Below are 10,448 nucleotides of genomic sequence, written 5' to 3'. Positions count from 1 at the left end.
AAACTTCTCTAGTGTTAAGAATTTATCCTTATTTCAATTACGAGAAATTGTTTTTAATAGCTTCATTCATTTTTATTTTATTTTTAGTTAGTCACCCAAAAATGAAAATTCTGTCAGTAATTACTCACCCTCATGTTGTTCCAACCCTGTAAGACTTTCGTTCATCTTCGGAACACAAATTAAGATATTTTTTGATGAAATCTGAGAGCTGTACTGCTCTGTACGTCAGAACGTAGGCTCACTATTGGCCAGCATCACACACATGACCAGCGTCAGCCAATAGTGAGCCTGCGTTCTGATGTACAACCCAGAAGCGCTGCGCTGTTACACTACATGAACTCACTCAGAGGCCCACACAGAAAAAAATGAATAGTTGAATAAAGTCGTTATTTTTGTGTGTTTTTTGCGCACAAAAAGTATTCTCATCGCTTGATAAACTTAAGGTTGAGCCACTGTAGTCACTTGGACTATTTTAAACATTGTCTTTACTAACTTGCTGGGGTGGCAGATATCAATTACAGAGAACCCTATGGAGGAGTGAGCCAGCTCTCAGATTTAATAAAAAATATTTTAATTTGTGTTCCGAAGATGAACGAAAGTCTTACGGGGTTGGAACAACATGAGGGTGAGTAATTACTGACAGAATTTTCATTTTTGGGTGAACTAACCCTTTAAGAATGGCAACACTGGCTAAAGCAAGTATCATTGTTACAATTGCTCATACTTTGCATAGTAAACATACCGTAGTAAACTTCATCATGTGTCGTACTATAAGTGCTTCAGATGTGAATGATAACTCAAATCATGCCATGTATTGAGAAGAAGTGATCAGACTTTTAACTTTTATTTACCTGGCGGACAAAAAATCCAGACGTGCGTTAAAGGAGGGTCTTAAGCCATATTTAGAGACAAGAATATCATAGACTTAGGTACTGGTTCTTTAACCAGTCAATAACCTAGTAACCATCCAGAAATCCCTAGCAACCACATAGCAACATGCTATCAACCCACATAGAGATCCCTGAAAACCACCTACAACAGCCTAGCATCATAGCCAGAGTTTGCACAGACATTATCACTCTTTTTACAAATCTAGTTTAGCTGCGTCATGATTTAAGTTTGTAGTCACGTCAAACGCCTTCTTATGACACACTATTGTTTTAATCTCTGACAATAGAACCTAAAATAGATTCCTAAAAATGACTAAATAAACAGAATTTAAGCCTTAAGATTGCCTTTTTCCATTCAATGTTTTCTTGCGGAACTTAGAAAGTTTCATTCACAGGCAACGGAAACAACTTCATGTTCTTGTTCCAGTTAAGTAACATAAGGACCAACAGAGGAAAAAACACAAAGGCTACCATGACAGCTGGAAAAATATCAGTGAGTGGAGACATTTGTGCTGTACGTACTTTGCACTGAACTGTGTTAGTAGTGACTCATTTTATAAACAGTTTAGCTGCTAACAACCACTTGTTGCTTTGTTGGTATACATGTGGTTATAGCAACATATTAACTGCTGTATAGCACATTACAGTAAATTAAAAATTGCAGAATGGATGTTAGAACTTAGTTCCTCTCAGTTTCTTAAACAGACTGTAATTAAATCACACCTAGCTTCTAACTAAATTCTGAGTGTATTTTTGTACTGAAATATTGCCTCAGCAACTTAAGACAGCTGTGAACGGAAGTTGTGGTAAGTCACATTTCCCTTTCTAAAGAAGATTTTATTTCTGTGGGAGCAACAGCATATATTGTCATGCTGTACTTCCTCATTTTGTAGGCAGGGGGAGATCTATGAATCACACGATTACGATCCACCCATATGATGTAAATTATGGGTGACTTGGAGCGCTGAACCCTCAGAATGCCATGTCACAGGAGGAGTTTCTGTCATATTATTGACAAAAATATGCACATCAAATCCCAACATACAATTGTTTGATGACAACTGATGTTACAGTATATACATTAAAATTTTCTGTGCCCTATGATATGTTTGTAAGTTTCAGCAGCAGAGGTACTAAAACCATATGAAATCAATTATGTAATATATTTGCAGGCGCACGGCCATCGTGCAGGAAAATAAGACAGGAACTTAACAAAGGCAGAACATGACAACATAGCCAAGCTTTTCCAAGAGGATCCAGAGAACAGCTGCACATCAACTGAAGAAAAGTTTCCTGAAAAGAAAAATGTCTATTGGAGTCATAATCTATTAATGAACAAAAAAGTTTAAAATTAATTTAAAATGAAGCACATTTTCTTCCAAATCCAAATGATTGCAATGCAAAATAATACCATATTATAATTTTGAAGAATATAATAACATTGATTTTTTATTAAATGAAAGCATAATTGCATTAATAAATCCTTATATTATTTGTTTTACTGCATTTATGCTGATTTAAAAATAAAAGGTGATTTTTTTTTTTTTTACTGTACTATGTAAATATAAACTTTAAACTGTAAAATGTAATATGTTGATATATAATAAACATTAAGAGAGTAGTTGTATTTTTCTTCATTGTTTTTAATTTATAGAATAGATTACGGTATGCTGTTCGCAATGCGGGATTTTAGTTCTTTTCCTCACTAAAGCCGTTAAGCATTGTACCTTTTGTATTTTTGTGCCATTTTTTCTGTTGTTTCAAATCAAAGTTTGTAATGTTAAAGCTTTAACATTTTAAGTAAAAAATTTAACTTTTTAGAAAGAAATTCTTCTGGAACCAGCGCCACTGAAAGAGTGGGCATTAAATAACATGAAACGCATTCAGATACATTTACGATACATTTATGTCTATTCATTTAGTACACTTTTATCCAAAGCAACTTTAAAATGAGGAAAATAACAAGCAAATGGTCAGAGGAACCAACAGTATTCATATTATTTTCAGCAATATGTAAATCTAGTTTTAAGAATATAAGAAGATTAGTACACAAGCTAGAACAGAGGTGTAGGAAAGAGAAAGAAGTTTTTAAAGAGATAAATAGGAGTTATTGTATAGTGCATGATACATATATTGATCTTTATCTTCCCTCTTTATATTTCTTGCTGCAAACTACGGTCTTACTTTTTTTTTTCACAGGGATTTGCCTGCTATGCTCCAAATAGCAGTGTCAATTCTTGTGTCAATTGTACCTTGCTGGGAAGAGGCCTTCTTTCGATCCATTTCTCACTGGTAGGAAAAAAAAAATGTTGCTTCACATATCCTTTTTCATCTTTATTCCCTGCCATCTCGTTCTTTGTAGTTTTTCGCGAGTCTCAGTGCCTCCCATTGTTCTGACAACACTGATGTGTAAACACTCGTGGCGATGGAGTGCCTTTTGAAAACAATATGGCTGTAATCTCTTCCAAATAGTTTTTACATTACCTAACAAATGACATCTTCACTTCCAAAGGAAAACAAAGAAGGTTGCACATTAAATTACATGTTAAAGTAAAATCTAACTCGCCTACACACATTTTTCATGAAAAGCGAATTATTTTATACATAAACCCCTTTTAAAGTGGCTCTCATGAGACATATCAGGGTCAACTCACTCTGCTGTAGATCCCAAAACACAGGAGGGATGTGCTGACATCATGCAGATGAATGATGAGAGAGGTATGTAATTAGCTGTAGTGTGGTGTAAGTCATGTCCCCTGGCCTTTTATGGTGTGCTAGAGGGAGACCTCAGGAGACACGACCAACACAACCCCATCAGACCCTCCCTAGCTGTGACTTGAAATCAGACTTTACCTTATTTACTTCTTAATGCAAGTTCCTTGTCTTAATGTGCAGTTTGTCATCTCTTGAGCTGACCTCACCAGAAATAATGCATTTCAGTTAAAACAGTAATTCAATGCCAGATACAGTTGAAATGTTGGGTCATGAAAAAAAGGTCATGATGGTCTTGAGGGTGATGATCTTTCACCAAAATTTGTTGGAAAAGCCTCGTTTCTGTCAGGGTGTGTGCAGGTAGAAGAAGACGAGGAAGGCAGAAGGCTCCAATACAGTGTTTACTTACAAATATAACTCAAGCGATACAAATAGGCAGGATACACACACACACACACACACACACACACACACACACACACACACACACACACACACACACACACACACACACACACACACACACACACACACACACACACACACACACACACACACACACGTTGCGACGTTACATAGACGAGAACGGACAAAGACTGACTGAACAGAGGGAATTAAATACAGACACTGAATATAAACCAGGTGACACAGATGAAGGTAATTGACAAGACACAGGTGATGATGATGAACTAATGATGGTAGACATGGCAACGGATAAGTGGCGGGAAAACAAAAGACATGTGACTAATAAGACTAAACAGGAACACAACTGTTACAGTACTCCCCCCTCCCGGTAGAGAGGGACCAGGGCGGAGCAGACGGAGGGAGGAGCCATGGTGGAGATAGGGATGACGACACCAGGGGGCCGACTGACGGGGGCGGAACAAGTGGGAGAGGTGACCAGGGTGGAGCCGTAGAGCCGACGAGACAGGCGACGCTGAAGATCCAGCGGGACATGGCGGGCTCAGGCGACTGAGGTGCTAATGATGGTAGACATGGCAACGGATAAGTGGTGGGAAAACAAAAGACATGTGACTAATAAGACTAAACAGGAACACAACTGTTACAGTTTCACACTGGGGGGAAATAAGGATTTATTTGAAAAAAAGAAGAAGCTAGGAAACAGTTTTGACTCAGAAACTGATGGTAAATTTAACAGAATATTTTCAAGTAAAGGCCACACACAATTCTTGGTAGCCATAATTAGAAATTCCCAAGTTATGTTTACTCACTCTTTGTTTGTAAAATTTTAATGCTTATAAAAAATGCTATAATTTTAATGCTAATACTTATCTTTGTTTACTGTAAAAAACAGATGCTGTCTTAAATTTTTACGTAATACAATCAACTTGGTTGTTTAAGTAATTTCAACTTAAATTACATTAAACTGACTTAAAAAGGAGTTTAATCTTGTATATCTTATAAAAAAACTTATTTTTATAAGTTAAAGCAATGTAAAAACATATTGTCATAACTTATTGATCATATAATTTTTTTACAGTGTTTATGTGTTTTTTTTAGCATTACTAGAATTATTTGTGAAGCATTAATAATGTGTTTATAATATCTTAATCACTATAATCATCTGAATTTGACAATATAATGTTTTCTGCAATATAATATAATTCATCAGCGCTCCCTTTCTAGGTGACCCTGCGATGCAAAGCTCTTCATGCACTGAAATGACTTCATGGGCAAAAAACAAAACAAAAAACATTTTAGATATTGTCAAACTTCCATATACTAAGATGAGGTCTGAAACGTTTCTGGTCTGTACCACCCACTTTTCATTATCCAATCAATTACCACTGTATATAATGAATACCTTCCTACATACAAAAATATGTCAATTAAGGAAAATGGATTTTGAATGCCACTTCTTGTTGACTTTAAAAACATTTAAGGTTACGACTCATTAGCTAAAGGCAAAGAATTACGATTAACTTTTGGCAGCAATGTCAAAGAAACTCATTGAACTCTTTTCCTGTGCTGATCTCCCAGCGTTCCTCTGCTATCCCGAGACGTGTCCTGCCGCAGGTGTGACCTTGTTTTCGGCAGAAACGTTTTGCATCATTGTCATGAGAGTTACATCTGTTGCCTCTTCAGTGTACACATCAAATTAGCTCAACACTCTTCTATTTACAGGACCTGAGTGCATCTGTGCTCAGGGGCCTCGCCCGACATGAATTTTGCACGGTGATGTCAGCGGAAAACCGTGGTGTTGCTGAAAGGAGGTTTTGGGGGGTGAAGTGACATCATCTCATTAATGCTTTGGCCATGAAATCATTTCAGTGCATGAAGAGCTTTGCATCGTGGGGTCACATAGAAAGGGAGTGCTGAGAATTTGTCCATTGGAGGGAGAGATATGGGTAAAGGGAATGCTGGGATGGAGACGGCGGTGCCTGTTGATCCGTTAATCTCATCTTTAAACGTCTATCATCATGTTGATGTCGGTCTATCATGCCTTGATCATCCTGTAAGGGAGAAGACAAATTAGGAGTGAGAGTTTGTGGGAGGAAGGACGTGTTCATGAGAAAACGTTATCGTGAGAAAGTATAAGGGCAGATTTTAGTTTCTCAGGGTTGCTAAAGGCCTTCACAACATCAGGGTGAGTGTGGTCAGTTTGGGTGTAAAGGGTAGATGACTGCAGCTTGTCATTTCTGACTTTCTTGTCTGACCACATGAGCTAGTTTATCTGACATGTGATACATTCTAGATTAGAAGAGGGATTCTAAGTCGCTGAAGGGTTGCTAGATACCGTTATTGAGTGATTTAAGATGTTAATGGTTTCAAATCAACATCTAAAGGGGGTAAAGATGGACAGAAAAAGATACAAACAGGGCAAGAGGTCACCACCGAGTCACACAGGAGCTGCTCAGTGATGCAATACACAAATGCTTCCTTTAAACTAGATAGCAGATCAGAGAAAAAAGAAAAAAATACTTTTATAGACAAAAACCATGTTTACACTAGATACATCTTGGGTGAACTGATCACAAGTGGACAGCAAAAGGTGTAAAATCCAAAATATCCGTGATGCGATCACTCAAACCAAATTTGGAGGTTGTAAGAAATGCATGACCTGAGATACCATAATACATAATCACTCCACCAAAATAAATTTCAAACTGGTTGAGTACGGCTTTAAAAGAAAATGTGAAATGAAAGTTAACCCTAACCCTAATGTGGAAAAGTGCATTTACATGCACAATACTTCTGACATTTTGATACCACAGATCCCCTTGCGAGAGTCTCCTTAATTTCGATGGCAATTTATTTTCAACCATGGAGACTAATTTATACTATGAAAAATAAAAAGTCCCTAGTAAACGCCTTGTAGAACAGACTCCAGATTGAAAACCTCTACACAGATCACGTGAAGCATGCACAAAGTTAATACAGATAGTCGACTAAAATAATACTAAAGCATTCCACTCAAAACGTCACATTTGTGGAGAGATCATAATTGAATTGGATATTTGTAAAGAACGGCTCTTTCTATGTTTTTTTTTTTGTGTGCTTCAGAAGGCTCCCACTTGACGAAATCGGATCATGTCATCACAGGAGACACAAGATGCCTGTTAACACCAGGTGTAAACAGCAATTTGACTCTCCTGACAACTACTGATCGAATTGCCTGTGACGGATGTTTATACCCAGGCTAAAATATCAACAGTGTAAGTTGCAGAGATAGAGAACGAGTTTGGGAGAGAGATGAAGAATAATTTACTACTAAATGACTCCTCAAGAGGCCCATTCACACAAGTCACATGAAATCATTGGAAACAGAGCAGCATCATGCTGAGGGATGGGATATATAGAAGGGTAATTCAGGGTGAAGGGACTGTTTCCTGTGTGCCTCAGAGAGAGAAATCAAGTCCTCGGGTCAAGAGAAACAAGAGGCTCAAGTAAGAGAAGGAAAACACACGTTTTTTACAGAGGATATACAGAGATACAGAGGATGCACATTTCCTCTCTTTCAATGTTTCTCTTCATGGCAACTGTTTCCTGGAATAAAAGAAAAAGAAAATTCCAACAATTGGATATATTGTCCAATTTAAAGTACATAATTGGAATATATTGGATATATTGTTTTCCTTGCTAAGAATTTGAGCACAAAAAAGCATCAAACATATTTTTATGTCTTATAGCTCTTATTTTTATCAGATATTTTTGATGGTTCATCTCTGTTAAATCTAGTGCCATTGTTTTCTTGAGTGCACACTTTTCACACTCTCAAAAAGAAGCTTGTAAATTTAGCACCCTGGGTGACAACAGGCCTTTGTTGGTTTTCTCACAAGGACACCTGTTGTGTTTAGTTTGGCAGTGTTATCCGGGGGTGTTGATTCTGCTGTGGGGTTCCTGTTTCGGAGTGAATGGATTGGGAAGGGAAAGGCGGAGCTTAATTGGCAGAGGGGGGTTTGTGATTGTAATACTATTGCCAGAAAATAGGTATAGTTTACTATATTTCCAACTGAGAATGTTATAGTTTGTGAATCGTTTGCTTAGTACCATAAACCTGTTAATTAAAAAACACAAAATTATATCATGTATGTTTACTAAATTTACACTGCTCAGCCAAAAAAAAAGAAAAAAAAAAAAGAAGGAAAAAAAGTCACTGTTAAGATTTAAACAGGCGAATGCATAAGAGTCTATGATTGGATCATTATTGCAGTGATTATTATGTTTCTAGCATATTCTATGTTTGCCAACAGTTCTTCTAACCTTAATTTATGGAGTGCGTAGCTTTTCATTTCTTAAACAACCTTGTGGGAACACGCATCATGGCCACATTGCATGATGACATCTGGCTCAAATTGTGAAAGAATAGTTGGCAGGGAGCATGAAGAATCATTTTTAAAAATTTGCACCTCTGAGTCCAGACTTTAAATTCATTGAAAGTGCAGGAGGAGACTTTACAGAGTGCTGGACTCTTGCATTGTCAATACAAGATCTTGACCAAAAAATGATGCACCTCTTGATGGAAATAACATCACAACATTAATTTCCATACAAAGTAAAAAAAATGCTACTATCATAAAGAATAAAACTTTAATGGAAGATGTCATTTTTATACAGGCGGTGTTTTTCTATTCCAAATTTCGCCCCTAAGTATGAAAATTCTGAACGGCTTGTAGCTGTTGAAAATTATATGTAACTTGCAGCGTAATGCAAATAATCTCAGAACAGAAAGAAGTGCACCGACCATAAGACCAGCATGCTTTCCTAGTTTATGTATCTTTAATTGAATTCAGAGTAGAGGAAGTGTCGTGTTAAACGCATTCAGATGTGAACAGATTTACTGCTAATGTCTGTACAACACCCAGAGAAAAAAAAAAAGACACTTGCAGGACAGCCACTGTTTCCGGTCTCTAATGTGTTGATTTGTACAGCACCTCTCTGGTTCCACAGTGGACGTTACATCCCAGCAGGAGATACTAACCAGGTTACCGATGGGAAAACAAGCCCAGCATGGGCCCGACAGGTGACCGTGGGTCCTGAGGGAAGACGGGGTGTCATAATACCCCATAGCTTCACTTACAGGGAACCCCTGCCTGTAATTAATTAGCATTTGCGATGAGCTCATAATGTTATTTATAGGGTCTCCCCGGGACAGGGGGCTTGCAGAGGGGGATCATGTTATGTTCTTTGAGAATAAAGGACATCTGGGCTGTATGCCTTGAGAGTGTGCTGTGAAACATAATTTTACCACAACTATGATGAATGTTTGTAGTCATGGGAATGGAAATGGACTCTATTCTGAGCCGAAGCATATATGTGGACTGTATGTTTGTGCAAGAGCACGGCAGTGTCCTTGGCTAACTTTCATAAACCAATGAGGCCATCCATCCTTCAATCTACTGTAAATAACATTCCTCAAATCCTCTAGAATTAAAACGCTCTGGTAATTACCGAAGAATCCACTCCGCTTTATGATCGTGGATAACCTCCCTTCATCGCTGCACATAAATCAGAGGACACAGAAATCCCCATATCAGAAAATGTTCTGCATGAGTGAGACCTCATCAGGATCAGTTCTTTATTTCATCATGGACTGTTATTTGTCTTGTAATGCTGTCCTGGTGTAGTCGTAAACCTTAGACGGGTACAGAGTAGGAGATTCCGACAGGCACGGCTGGAATTTGGGGTCAGTGCACCGCCGCTCACCGTGACCGTGATTTACTGCCATCTTGGAAGGGGAGATTTAGGATAAAGCACCACCAGCCCCCCAAACTCATTTCTCTCCTTTGCATTGCATCACCCGTCATCTGTGCCCACCTGGCCAGATGGTCAAACGTTGACCCTCATGCCTTTCTGAGAGATGTATCTCTCCATGCGCTTCCTCTCAACAGTGGGATTTCACGGTGCTAGGCTGGTACTAATTTATCTCGCTCTCCCAAACTAGGCCTGACAAAACGAATTCCTGAGGACATCAGAGGAATGGGTTGAATCGCTGCAGATTTACGCTATACTCCCATGCTGGCTGGCTTCCAGAGGAACTGATAAAACAATTTCAATGGCAACCCAATCTCGCCTACACAGGATCCAGCTCAGAGGGATGGACAGGAACTGCTTTTAGCCACCATAAATTCTCAGTCGGTAATTCGAGCTGACTTGAGATGCTAGGGTTTGTTCCTGATTAGTTAGTGGCCTTCCACAGGTACAGTACAGTATGCATCCAGACCATCCAAAGCACATGTTCTTCTCCATCTAAATAAAGGAAACTCAACTCCAAAGGAAAGGGGTGGGTTCCTGGCACGCAGAGAAATACCTTTAAAACTTTGAGACTTGTCATGCATGGTGTTAAACTGAAAAGGAAAGATAAGGCACATACAAGATTAACTT

Source organism: Abramis brama (assembly GCF_963993115.1).
Source record: "Abramis brama genome assembly, chromosome: 22".
Lineage (NCBI taxonomy): Eukaryota > Metazoa > Chordata > Actinopteri > Cypriniformes > Leuciscidae > Abramis > Abramis brama.
The sequence above is the reverse complement of the archived record's forward strand: the minus strand, read 5'-3'. Positions refer to the sequence as shown.